Raw genomic sequence first — 14,771 nt, 5'->3', positions numbered from 1 at the left:
AGAATTTTCTGCTCGCCATACGGTGACGCTACAGATTAGCCGCCTTTCTAAAAGGTGTTTTATATTGACTGTGTGTCTTCTATATAATGGTCTGTTTAATACCCGTCAAGAATTCCCACCATAAGCACCTAAGTGTAGGGCATAAAGGTGCTGTAACCAAACGTTCAAACTTATTTTTCTAATGCAATTTAGAGAATCAAACTGGACTCTTCTATGATAGCTGTGGGTTACAGCACATAACACTCATTAAATAAAGGTCCATACATTGTGTACACCAGAGAAGAGGCAGAGATCACATTGCTGTGCTACACATTTCATGGAAAGGTATTGGCTAGTTCTGTACTGATTTATTGTTTTGATTTTAGTGTAAAAAGAAGAAAAAAACCTCCAGTTACATTAACTTTCATTGGCAGAGGAGAATGCTATCTACGCCATATGTTTCCAATCCTAAAATGCAGACTGTTTTCTGAAAAATGGAACTGCTGCAGTGAATTGTTCTATATTTACAACTTGATTGATCAAAGGAAATGGCTTAAGTTTGACAATGTCCCATGGGGGGAACAAAATGCCTTCTACCTCCAGTAATGTCAGATTCTTTCCCAGATCAAAGCTCTAATTGTTTTCCTTGTCGGACACACCCCAATGTATCTTTTCTAAGGAGAAGGCTAATCTTAAGCATCACTATCTCCCCCATCTCCCCCTCCATAGGAAGTAAATTCCACAGGGCTGTGCACACTGTAAATAATTTTTCTCCTGGGTTCATACATGTAACAGAGGAGAAAGATGATGCTGTCTGCTCTGAAGGTTTCATTGACAACAGCTAATTATTTGGGAACATTACAAACATCTGGTTTATCCCCCTAACTTTCTTGTTGCTTTGTTTGGTGACTGAATAACAAACATGAAAATGTATATTCAACTAGGAGGTAAAATCCAAAAGGCTTAAATAATTTTACTCCAGGGTATTTTATCACATTCACATATAGCGAACATAGAGGCCAGGTGGCTCTACTGTATGATCTGTTTACAGTTGTCCAAGCTTTGTATAATGGGAGGGATTACCACCATATTTAATGTTAGGTGGTTAAACTCTGTTAAATCCTACTATATACTGAAATACACACCTACCTGATGCCTGAATATCAGCTAAACTGCAATTTAATTTTTTTTTCTGCATATTTTCTAGATAACATCTGAGACAAGTTTTGTCAGATGCAATCTAAAGATATTTGAAGACCCCTTTCTGCACTTTTAGTGCAGGTGAACTGCAGCAGAATGTGGCTGGTTGGTTAACTACAAAATCCCAAACAACTAAGCATATAAAGATTAAGAGGTATATTTACTAAACTGTGGTTTTGAAAAAGTGGAGATGTTGCCTATAGCAACCAATCCGATTCTAGTTATTTATTTAGTACATTCTAGAAAATGCAGCTAGAATCTGGTTGCTATAGGCAACATCTCCACTTTTTAAAACCCGCAGTTTAGTAAATCTGGCCCTAAGATGCTAAACCCTAGCAATAATCTCTGCTGATTATTACAGAGAGCATGAAACATCACCCCACAAATTCTTAGTATTTATTTAGCAACTCTGTACAGAGAATATGTAACCTTTCATATCATTCTGTCCCAGTGGAGCTTACATTCTAATTTCCCATCCACACATACTGGGGTCTGTTTTTGGCAGGATCCAGTACCAGTATTTTGTGGCAATCCTACACAAAACGCAAGGAAAACATACGAACTCTAAACAGTTTGTCTGAAATGGGACCCGTGCCCCCAGTGTGATGAGGCAGCAATGCTGACTGACCTGTTGTCTCAGGATTTCTTGTATTTATTAATAACCAGGTAGATTTGGATAACTTTTAAGATGAGGACGTTTACTTTATCAGGTTTTTAAAATGTAATATGCTTAAATTTATAGATGGCATTTTTGAGTTTACAAAGTTGCAATTTGAGGTACAGAAAGGGTTAAGTAGATTGCTAACAACTTTGAGGAGCAGGCCCTGAAATCGCAGCTGTTAGTTTGTCTCTTCAGCCCCTGTAGGCTTCATGATAAATAGTTCATTCTAAGGAAAGGATGGAAAATTCAGTTTTACCTGTGGCTGTAAAAAATGTTTTAGAGGCCTAACACATACCTGTCAAAACAGGAAGTCTTGCATACATTAGCTGCCATCTTATGCCATGAATAAACTGCTATACACCCACTGGCCAGATGGGGTCAGAGTGTACTTGTGTGCTGTTTGTATGTAATTGCAAGAATGCTCTGGGTTCTTATAGAAGGTGACTACATAAAGTACACATTTTAGGGTTATTGATATATTCAAACTTTTGTAAAGTCGAACAGTGGTTTACAATGAATGTTGTGGGAGTCTGCTCCTAAATTTGATGTCTTGAAAAGATTGGTTGTTTTTGTATCTGCCCTATCCAAAATGAATAGCCTTTTGTTTTATTGATATATTTTTCTGCTTTATGGGCTTTGTACAGGATATCAGTATTTGGGACTAGTTGTTGTCACTGGATTTTCCATTCCAGAACTTTTATTGTAGAACAGTGGGAAGTACGTGTACAATGCTTGGACATGATGTACTGTATCTGAGGACACTGAACTGGAGCTGTGCTGTGAGGAATGGGATTCTACTGAACAGCACAGAAAATACCAGGGACCTTAAGACCTTGTACACTGAACTCACTAAATCTATAACAAAAATATTAGATAAGCAGCACTAGAAGTGCACCGAATGTTCTGTTATATTATTTATATAGAAATATCTTGTACTGTATAATGAGTGAAAGTTTAACGAAGATATAAAAATGTTAATATTGATCAAACTAGAATATGATTACACAATTTAAATGGAGTACCACCAACATTCCTATGTGACTTAGTTACTTGCAGTGGATTACACTTGCTGTCAGCTGTATGATAAAAGACCATACAAACTAAATGGCATATTATAACAGACCGAATCTCTCATAAGGATCCCACATAGCCACCAAATATAATTAGGAGAGAGGTTCTGATTCTCAAGGCAGTTGGAGAAGAGAAACTGTTGGATTAACGGAATCCTTAGCATTGTTCCATGCAATCTTTGGAGCTCCAAATGAACCTTGTTTGTGTGTCTGCTATATCACCTCTGTGATTGTGACGAAGGGTCAATGATTAACTGAGTACACGATTAGATGGATTCTGTCCCGTTCATGTATTATTGCTGTGCTAATAATCCACTGCGAAGATGTTTTCTGCCAATTCCGAGGGAATTGGACATCTAATGCATTTTCTCCACTTACCATTGGTTTCATCCAGAGCTAACTAGCCTAGGAAACCGCATCTGGGTCACTCTGATGTACCTAAAAGTATTCTGCACAAGATACCTTAAATAGGAGTTGTTAGTATTTTATAAACAAACTTCTACTAATTCTTTTCTGTATGGCTGTCCTCTATTGCTCTCTTGGATAAGCATATCTGTTCCATAATGTTATAAATAACACCAACACTTCCGCCACCTTCCATTTTCTCAGTTTCCTCTTCCTTGGTCTAAGCCTAAGCGCCAATAAACACCACTTGTCACTGCCTAGATCTCACTTTAATAGCTATTGCTCAGTATCTTAACGCTTTTTTTTTCTTGTTTCCCCTTTTTGACCACTCGTTATTTTTAAACCTTGTACATCTCTCACTGCAGTTGTCTATTAGTCAATGTATACCGTCAGGCCTGTTCTCCCTCGTGACCGATCTCTGTTAACCAGTTACGTGACTGCTGCCGCTACTACTATCTCCTGTCCCAAAATAGCTGCATTGCGATAGTGATACTCTATCATGGTTAATAACTCCTCGTTATTAAATGCTGCAGACTGTTAAAACCCCAGCCCTGGTGGGGGCACACAATGCTGGCACAGAAAGGTATTTCTGTATAGCAGAGTTGAGACTCTGGTGGTCTCCCTCAAATGCAAACATTGCTCATTATAAAGTGATGATATTGGACTATACTTCTGTCCTCAATCAATGACAACTCCCCCCCTACCCCCCTCATCCTACACCTGAGCCCACCACTTCTGTTACAGCTAAAGACCTTACTGTATATTGTATAGAGAACACTGACCACATGAAAAATCTGAATTTACAGTATTTCTTAGAGTCTCCTACTCCGCACACTTCAGTTTTGTTTTCAGGGAAGTATAATATCGCAATTCTCTTTGGTTGTTCTTGGAACTTTATCCTATTGGTTTATATGACACGGTGCTCTTCTGGTTTAAGTCAGGCCTACCTAAACTATCTTTTTCTCATATGCAATTCACCTTTATTAACTGGAGTTTCACCAGGTTCTGCCCTTTGTTGGCCTTTTCTATTTATACCAAATCCCTTGTCCATGTTCTAGAATCATTTGGTTTCCACAGACAATGCATAAATCTAATAGTCATGCATCAGCCTATTACTCATCAGTCATATTCCTAGTATCCTGCTGACTTCTCTTCAGTCAATGGCTTTGTAACAGCATCCAGACCTCCATAATTATGTCATACCTGCCATCAGTTCAGGTTTTCCCAGGACAGTAATTGTTTTTGAAGTCTGACCGTTATGAACTGTATTGGGTAAGGGGAGTGGTCTTACTAAAAGGGTGGGGTTGGAGACTATTTGGGAGTGTCTTATTTTGTCCTGTATTTGCAACCAAGAATGTTGCAGGTATGAATTATGCTCTTTTGAGGACCGCATTAAAATTTGCTCCCAAGGACTCCTAGATAATTGTACCAAATATAATATTTATACAAATAGGAGTAACATTTATTCGCAACTATATCTTCTACTAATTGAATATTCACTATTCAGATTTTCCCCACTTCAGTCTATCCTAAGTGCTTCTGCAGGACTTGTATATGTCACACATGGACTCTCCTCTTCTGTTGCCCCAATTTGCACATTTTGAGTATTTCCTTTTGAATTAACTTTAAAACCCTAACCTACAAGTTGCTATATAAATGAAATGTAATCATAATGTATTGTTCCATAATTGCAAGTTTTTCAGTTTGCAATGAAAACTACTGTACATGTAGGTACACTACATGTAGACACCCATACTAATTAGTGTGTTTGGCCGTTTCTGCCACACCCATTGCTAATAAGTGAATTTTTCAAATATACAGCCACGGAATCTCCATAGTCAAACATTGGAATGGATTGTACTGAAGAGCTTAGTGACTTTCAACGTGGCACTGTCCTAGGATGCCATCTTTGCAGTTTGTCATATTTATGCCCTGCTGCCATGGTCAAATGTAAATGATGTTATTGTGAAATAGAAATGTCTAGGAGTAACCAGGGCCGGATTAAGGGAATGGAGGCCCCTGGGCTAAGGGGGCCTCCATTCCCCCGTGAGGCCCCCACCACCGTGATCCGAGCCGCCCCCCTTGGTGAGCCGAGCCGCCCCCACTTACCTCCTTCTCCTGATATTGCAGTCCTTCCCCGGCACGCTGTACGGTCCTTACTGAGAAGATCTCGTGAGAGTGAGACTCACGAGATCGCCTCAGTAAGTAGACTACAGCGCGCCGGGGAAGGACCGCAGTGAAAGGGCTCATTGATCGCGCCGGGGGCGCCCCCGCCCCCGACCGATCAATAATGCTGCTGAGCACTTTCAAGGGCCCCTTGGATGCCCGAGGCCCCTGGGCTGTAGCCCAGTTAGCCCTAGGGTTAATCCGGCCCTGGGAGTAACAAAAGCTCAGCCATGCACTGAAGTGTGTAGTTTGGAAAAATTGTCCTTGATTGCAACACTTGTGCAATGTCTGGAAAAGACCTGTTCCTTGGGAGCTTCATGGATTGTGTTTCCATGGCTGAGCAGCCATACACGAGCCTCAGATCCCCATGCACAATTCAAAAAATGGTGTAAAGCATATTGTTTGTAGAAATATCCTTATGAAATGTCCTGTTATTAGCCATCCAGGTAAAGCGTTATGTACAACAGACTCCGTATCTACCTTGGTATATATTGTCTGAGTTCTTTAATCTGATCCGGCCCCGCCCTACATGTGGCTGCTGGTCAAAGAATCTGCCTTGTTCTAGCCAAACCACATGCAGGAAGCATAGTGACTCACAGTCTTGGGTATCATTATCACTAACACAAAGCATTCACTTCTTATGCCACAGTAGAATACAGCAAGCTGTTAATAGTGCCCTGACAACCTCTATTGCTTTCAACTATCCCAGAAAGTGTCAATTTTTATATTAAAAAAAACAAAACCCATCACAGTACAACTTCCTTGTTCTACTTGTTATATGTAGTTCTCTGTATTGGTCATTATTCTGTATGCAGTAGAATAAAAACAGTTAAAAATATAATTGTTAAATTTCTGTTGCCTAATGCAAGAAGCATATGTGTAAATAATAGGGAAGTGAGAGATGGCATCTACTCAAGTAATTATTTCTGTTATTGAAAAAGGCAAATGGTGGTTATTTAAAATGGTACGAACTTGTTCCCACTATTCAGTATTTATTTACTGCAAGCCTTGACAACCTATGACTCCAGATAATGTGAAACTAAAAGCCCCAGCATGCTTTGCCAGTTGATAGCTGTGGTACGTTATGCTGTAACTTGTATTTTCACAGCTCTTCATAAACTTTATAGAGCAAGCAAAACAACAGCAGCATCTACTCAGAGCCGGATTTAGACCTCATAGGGCCCTAGGCAGGATACTGTTTTTGGGCCCCCTCCCTGAAACAATCCATAGCACTATATTTTTGCAGCCTACCATATACCCCTATAGTTACGTAGATATGAAAGCATGTGCCGCCGCGCAGCGGCGGCACGCCGCCAAAGGAGGTGAGGGCGTGGCTTGCATCTTTGGGGGCGTACCTAACATGTGAAAAGAGCAAGGCCACCCTGCTGCAGAAAAAGGCACCCCTAAATAATTACCAAGCAGTCCCGTTTTTTTAAGTAGTTGGGTCAAAACAACATAATAAATATTGAAGTCAGGGCAGAAATACTTACTTAAGTTGTTTGCAAAAATAATACGCATAAATCCAAGTATGTGCTCTTGTCACTTTTGTCCCTCTATCATCACACTGTGCCCCTTCATTGTCACTTTTGCCCCTTCACAATATCACATGTGCCCTTTCCCCCTCACCTCTGTGCCCATCACCATCCCCACCTCTGTGCCAATCACCACCACCACCAATGTGCCAATCACCATCACCACCTCTGTGCCCATTACCACCTCTGTGCCCTTCACCATCACCACTTCTGTGCCAATCACCATCACCACCTCTGTGCCCTTCACCATCACCACCTCTGTGCCCATCACCACCTCTGTGCCTCTTCACCATCACCACCTCTGTGCCCATCACCACCTCTGTGCCAACCACCATCACCACTTCTGTGCCAATCACCATCACCACTTCTGTGCCAATCACCATCACCACTTCTGTGCCAATCACCATCTCTGTGCCCTTCACCATCACCACTTCTGTGCCAATCACCATCACCACTTCTGTGCCCCTTCACTACCTCTGTGCCCCTTCACCATCACCACTTCTGTGCCCCTTCACCATCACCACTTCTGTGTTTTACTTACCTTTCTATTGCGCGCTGCTCCTCCTCCGGCAGTCCAGATGTAAAGAAAAAAAAAAGAAAGAAAGAAAGAGTCACGTGATCGCTCGTCGGGTCCCGGCAGCCTCTCCTCCTCTCTCTATCACTGAGACACTGAGAGGAGAAGAGGCTGCCGGGACCCGATTCGCGGCAATACCCCCCCCCCTCCCCCGACTCGCGGCACCCCCCGAGTTTTTTTTTTTTTTTTTTCATTTTTTTAAAAATTACTCCTGTCCCCCCCAGCTGTGCCCCCCGAGAGCCGCTAGGCCCTAGGCAGGTGCCTAGGTTGCCTAGCGGTAAATCCGGCCCTGCATCTACTGCAAAACGAGCCTCCTCTGCTAAGCTTAACAATAGTCTATGCTGGAAATCTCCACCTGAAGGTATACAATCATTGACTGGGTCAATGACTACTGTGTGATGGACACAGCTGGCTGATGCTACCATCTCTCATCATTGCAAAAATCTTGCAAACTTGCCTTTCTCCCTTGCTCTGTTATAAATCGTTCCGTACAAGTGACTGCAGGGGGATAAGGGCTGATGCATATGCTGTGTTTTTATGACATGTGGAAACCCTGACTCCATTATTAGTAGCTGTGTGTACTTTGGCAGTATGTTTTAGGTAGGTCGGTGGATTCCAAACTTTTTCAGTTCAGGGCACCCTTAGGGTCTTCCTAATTTTTAAAGGCACACCTAAGCCAAAATAATTACCAAGTAGTCCCTCACCTTGCTTACCACTGGCCCTGGCTGTGGCACCCCTGTGAGATTTCCGAGTCACCCAAGGGAGCCACTGAGATAGTCCTTTAAACCTGCATTCCCCTCCTTTCACCCCCTACATATAATGACTATGTATGTACAGTGGCCTGGCAGTTCAATATGAATTTAATTGAAAAGTAAATTTAAAGAAATGTTGCATTGACACACCCAAGATGTTGTGCAGTCACTCTCTTTACACTGCCCTACCCTTCTGATTACAGAAGCTGGAGTTCTATATTTAAAGGGACATAGCCCAAGCAACCGTGTTTTGAAAGGGTAACTACTGCTTAAAACAGAAGTAGCAGCAGACCCAAAAAAAGTAGTATTGCAGACCTCCTACTATTTTAAATAGCCAAGTAACATTTAAGCAGTGAACAGATGCAGCTTCGCTTGTATACATGAACACACCTCGGTAGGTTTTGTAGTACATATTTAAAATAAAAAAGTATAATGAACACAGCTGTAAACAGCACAAAACTTAAAAGGGATAAAGAAAGAGTGACGTTTATAAAACCGTCGCCGTCTTAAGCATGTGCCGACATAATTCTGCCAAAACAATTAAACCTATCTGGCGCCTTCCATAAAATTGTCAAACCTCTTTTCCACCTTTTACTGCTAAAATCCGAAAACAGTCACAATGGCAAAAAGCTTTAGATATAACTTAAGACGTTGACCAAAGGATAAACTCACTCTTAGCTTAAACTTTAAACCCAACCTTTACCCTACATCTAATCTCTGGAACACAGTCTGAAAATCAGGGGGATTATGATGGTCCCAAGGTTAGCTTTTTGCAATTACAAGAAACTTATTATTATCATTATCATACTTCAATATTTGTACAATACCCTAATTTGAATTTCCTTGCAGTTATTGCATATCATATATATGTGCATGTGTATATATAATAATAATGATTTATTTACTCCAAAAACATACTAGTAGCTTAATTGGCTGCTATTAAATTGACCTTAGTCTCTCGGTCTGTGTGTGTGTATGTTAGAGGATTTAGACTATGGGGGGGCAGGGACTGATGTAAGTGAGATCTCTGTACAGCGCTGCAGAATTAGTGGCGCTATGTAAATAGACGATGATATAACGCCAGCAAATGTTGTAGCGCTTTACAGTTGGGAACACACACAGTAATAAAACAATACTGAGTAATATAGACACACAGAGCAGTAACAAGGCTCTGCTTGCAAGCTTACAATCTATGAGTATATACATACACTGTTAGGTAATGCTTATTATTATTATTACCATTTATTTATATAGCGCCACTAATTCTGCAGCGCTGTACAGAGAACTCATTCACATCAGTCCCTGCCCCATTGGGGCTTACCGTCTAAATTCCCGAACACACACACACACACAGACACACATACAGACTAGGGTCAATTTGCTAGCAGCCAATTAACCTACCAGTATGTTTTTTTGCTTAGTTATTGCGTTCAACAGTAAAGTACTTAAAAGGAAATAAATTATTAATTAAATTTTGGCAGAATTACTGTGAGACAAAACAGAGTGTACAGGTTTTCACCTTACAGAGAACTCCTCCTGGATGGCCCCATCCAGTGGGTCAGATCTCCAGCAATGGAGCAGTGGTCCCAATGCTTCTCCAGCAGAGGTCCCCAGAACTATTACGTACTAGCACCTAGTAATAAGGTGCTACACTGGGCTAAGTGTGCCTTTGTGCAATCCCCTTTATAGACCACAATTTGTGTGTGTATACAGTTGTGGGTCTACTCAGTGCACTCTGAATATAAATTTAAGTGAACCTACACATGCCGAATAATAGGTGTGGGCCCAAAAATATGATCTTTTGCCCAATTTAAAGCAGCAGCTACTTACATCTAGTATAAACACTAGTGTGTCTCTTCTACATAGCGCCCCTTTGATTTATACAAAGTACACATACTTAGAAACCAGAGTACCCTGTGTATTATTCTTACAAAAAAAAAGTTACACTCAGTGTCCTGCAGCAACGAATCCTGTGCTAACAGTACAATTCAACACATGCAGGAAACACAATGACTCACACATGGGTATGATTACTGGTGCCTGGCAACCCCCCTTCCTTTTTCTGTATTATACTCCAAACACTACAAAACAACAACCCACACATCAAACAAGCAGCAGAACACCTATAACCTTAGTGCAATACCCAGCTTCCCTTCCCCCTGTATGCAACTGCAGGTCGGAATGTGAGCAGAACATTCCACACGGTGTCAGAATTCTTTCCTGAGGTTTCACTTCCCCTCCTGTTCCCTGGGCTCCACTCCTGCCAAACTACAAATGATAAAATACAAATATATCATGACAATTATGTCTCTTTAGGAATGAAGTATCAATTCACATAAAATTCCGCCCAGTGCAAGTTTAATTGCAGGGCAAACAGCGCATTTATCCTGTATCATTAGAGGAACCTCTAAAGCAGACATTGTACTGGTTCTAGTATGGTGACCAGCAGTGTTCCCAAAACTTTCTGTTGCCCATGGCAGCAACGAATTGGTGCCATTCTCATTCTCTACACAAACTAAAACAAGCATTTGTGTTTGAGTTATAGGCACTTAAAAAGGCAAAAATAATTTTTATGGTTTATTGTATCTACCAATAAGGTAAATAAATATCTCTAATGTAGACTTTGCACAAGAAAATTGTGTTTTGTTTTGTTTTTTTTTTTAAAAATTGTGATTTTAGTCATAAAGGATTTTTTTTAACAATTCTCTTCATTCAGGCTTAACCCGAAACTTCTAGTCCATTTCACCTTCCCTGCTTCCAGGATCACATCATTACTTACCTAGCACTAGGGGGTAAATGTATCATACTCCGGTTTCTTCAACTCGCGGGAGTTTGGCGAGATGACAGCTAAAGTTTAAAGCGGCGCTGCCGTGTAAAGGGAAACTTGCCTTTCCAAGCCATCGCCGCTTTTCAATTTTACCTGCAAAGTCGACGATTTCCGGTGACTTGCAGAAATCGGAGGTTCATACATTTACCCCTAGATGTTTACTGGGGTGGATAGGGCTTGATGACGCTGTTGACGTCGTGACCCCATCCGCCTTGTGACAGGTTAGTGCTATCGGGAGAGTTGCTTGCTTTCTGGATAGTTAGGGAGGTCTTCTTTTTCCGGAGTCTTCCACACATTCCATGGGAGATTATAGACACACCTCTGTGGGTCAATTCAGGTTTTTATTTTTTATTTTATTTGATTAATTATTGTAAGCTGGCATCTTAATTGAATTTTTGAGTCTAATTTATGGCCTTTTACATGCTGTCCTGTAAATTAACTAGCATTGGTGGACCTATAGCCGTTTCAGGGGATGAAACGGATGTGGCCCTTGAGATGAAGGTCCACCTGGTCCACCTTCTCCTGATGTGCTCCTCAGAACAGACGCGGGAGTCCTATTTTGGACAGGGCTTCACTCCGTATGGGCAGAACAGAGCAGGTGCCTAAAGACGGGGTGGGCAAATATTTTGCTACGGCTCACAGCGATTTCTTTTTATGCCCCTACTAGCTACGTTGATTTTTCATTATAGTTTGTTTTTTTTTAGGTTCCTTCAGACATGAGCTAGGTTATATCCCAGGACAATGAAAATGATCAGCTGTGCCTGGCGAAAAAGATACATTGCTGAAAAGCACAGAATGTAGCAACAAGGATAAAATAAAATAATGTATTTATAAAGAGTTGCAGAAGTTCATTTACAAACATGATTTAAAGATCTGAAAATCTGCAGTCATCAATTTATTGTGTCATTTATTTATGTGCAGATGAAAACCAGCATGATTTCCTAATATATAAGGAGTAAACATTTTTTTTAAAAATGAGTACAATAGCCCATGGTTTACAGGTGCAAAGACAGGTTAATACTATGCCTACAATCTTTCACATTAGTGACCCACAAGCGCAGTGTGTATAATTCTGTCTTAAACACAGACTTCTGCACACGTATGAATCACTAAAATAATGCTTCGTTAGACAGACTCTCTGGATATGTAACAGCAACAAAGTGTCTAAATTAAGACAAGACAAAAGAATTGTGCAAGAGAATAGTGTAAAAATGTATTAAGTTTATATTAAAATGAAAATTGTATATCATTTAAATTTATATTTAAATATATATTTTAGGATTATATAAATTAAATCTATTTTGTTTGGACACAACTGCTGAAAAGTCTTGATTTGTACTGTTGTATTGTTGAAACTTCAGCAGATTTTACAATTGATTTTTTCATCAGCCTTCCAAGGTCTGTAGCTTCACATTGTGCTGCAAACAAAAGGTACTTAGTATTATCACATTAGCTGATTGTGTTATCTGTAGTCTATAAAGTGACAACATGTTAGGCTGGCTACACACTAGTGTTTTTAGCCAATAATCTGGCCAATCAAATGATAAACGCCTGTTTGGCCCAATATCGTATTAGTGTGCTGCAAGAATGACCGATTAATGTTCCAACATCATATCATTTCATTTGATTTTTAAACTGAACTAAAGTCTCGTTCAATCAGGGCCGTAACTAGGGCTGTGCGACAGGGGTGACCGCCCAGGGCGCAAAGCTAAAGGGGGGCGCAATTTAGGAATATTTTAGGTTAATTCGGTTAAAATTGAGGGCTAGGGGGGCGGTACTTGTCTTTCTCGCCCAGGGCGCTAGAATTCTAAGTTACGGCTCTGCGTTCAGTGATGACATTGTGCCGATTCTGCAGTGTGTATGCCCTCACGGCCAGCAGTGCCCATAGATCTCTATGGAGTGTGCAGAGTCATAGGGCCTGATTCATTAAGGATCTTAACTTAAGAAACTTCTTATTTCAGTCTCTTGGACAAAACCATGTTGCAATGCAAGGAGTGCAAATTAGTATTCTGTTTTGCACATAAGTTAAATACTGACTGTTTTTTCATGTAGCTTACAAATATCAACTTCAAATTTCAGTGTACAAATAAGCTATCAAGTATTTGTGTGCTACATGAAAAAACAGTCAGTATTTAACTTATGTGCAAAACAGAATACTAATTTGCACCCCTTGCATTGTAAAATGGTTTTGTCCAGGAGACTGAAATAAGAAGTTTCTTAAGTTAAGATCCTTAATGAATCAGGCCCATAATCTTTTCAGTAGATGGTTATGACAGATGAAGAGCACAGATCTGAAGGTAAATCGTGTAAACTGTGTTTGGTATGTACACATGAATCGGCATGCTGATCGGGACTTCTTTTGTTTTCCAGTCGTTGGTAAAATCGTTAAGGATATTGCAACGGGACAAATTTTCTGTAGTGTCTACCCAGCCTTGCGTCTCACTGTACATTGAGGGAATCATGATTTAAATAAGTAAATATAAAAATCATACAATGACATAAAATAAAAGGTATAGATCGTCCTGCCCAAATGAGCTTACAATTTAAGAGGTGAGGGGAACAATTGATGCATTCGGTAGTGGAATATTAATTGTTTTTTGGTGGTGGGGATATTATGTGTGACTACTGTAAGGCAGAAGCGTTATTGGCCAACGAAATTTAAAGCCGCCATTATCGACTGACATTTCTGTACAGCTACTGGTGGCGTGTAGTACAGATAGAATGAGTAGAGAGTGTGGAAGGTGGAGACTTTAAAGATGAACCAGTCACTGTAGAAATGTGAAGACAGTCAGCTGCTGTCCATTTATCTCAACTGAACCTTATTTCTTTCCTGATACAGTAAAAAACTTCTCTGCTCATTGGGCACTGCCGTGGTCATCTGCCAGCTCAGGATAGTTGTGTGCCCAGTATTTTTCTTTGACACCATGCTCGTTGCTGGACATAGGACCAGGACACTTGCTCCCCATGTTCACAGAAGTTTTGGCGGCAGGTGCTGTCACCAGAGCGACTGTGTAGATCACTAAAGGAGGAACAGAGCAACAGCAATGACAGCTGAACTCTCTGAGACAAGAATGGTATCCCTTTAAAGTGTCATAGGAAAATAGTGGCAAAGGCAAAATAAGCTTAAAAAAATAAATGATGCTATTGCCATGAACCTTGGACAACCTAGTGTTTCATTATGATGCATTAAAAATTCTCTATGTGTTGTTTTTGCATAGATACTGTTTAATATATCAAGGAGATGACCATTAAAATAAAAAAAGAGTTAATATATTGGTTAGTATAAATGCAGTATTTTAAGGTTTAATAAATAATCCTCCAATAGATCTGATATTAATACCTTCATCGCACAAGCGATCAGGTATATTGGTGAGTCGGGCACAATAATTGGTTTGTCAGGGCAGAGTGCATTCGTTGTAGAATATACAATATAATCATCCTCATCAATAGATGCTATATACTCAGCTTGCGTTTTTGGACTTGCGCAAGTCACAGACCAGAAGCCTCATATTCATGCTCATGCAAGCAATGGATTCATCAGTAGTTAAGTAAATTAAGTATAAATTAATATGGGGTCATCTGATCGGATTAGCTTGGATTGGGTA

Source organism: Mixophyes fleayi, chromosome 10 (genome assembly GCF_038048845.1).
Source record: "Mixophyes fleayi isolate aMixFle1 chromosome 10, aMixFle1.hap1, whole genome shotgun sequence".
Lineage (NCBI taxonomy): Eukaryota > Metazoa > Chordata > Amphibia > Anura > Limnodynastidae > Mixophyes > Mixophyes fleayi.
This window is presented reverse-complemented; position numbering follows the sequence as displayed.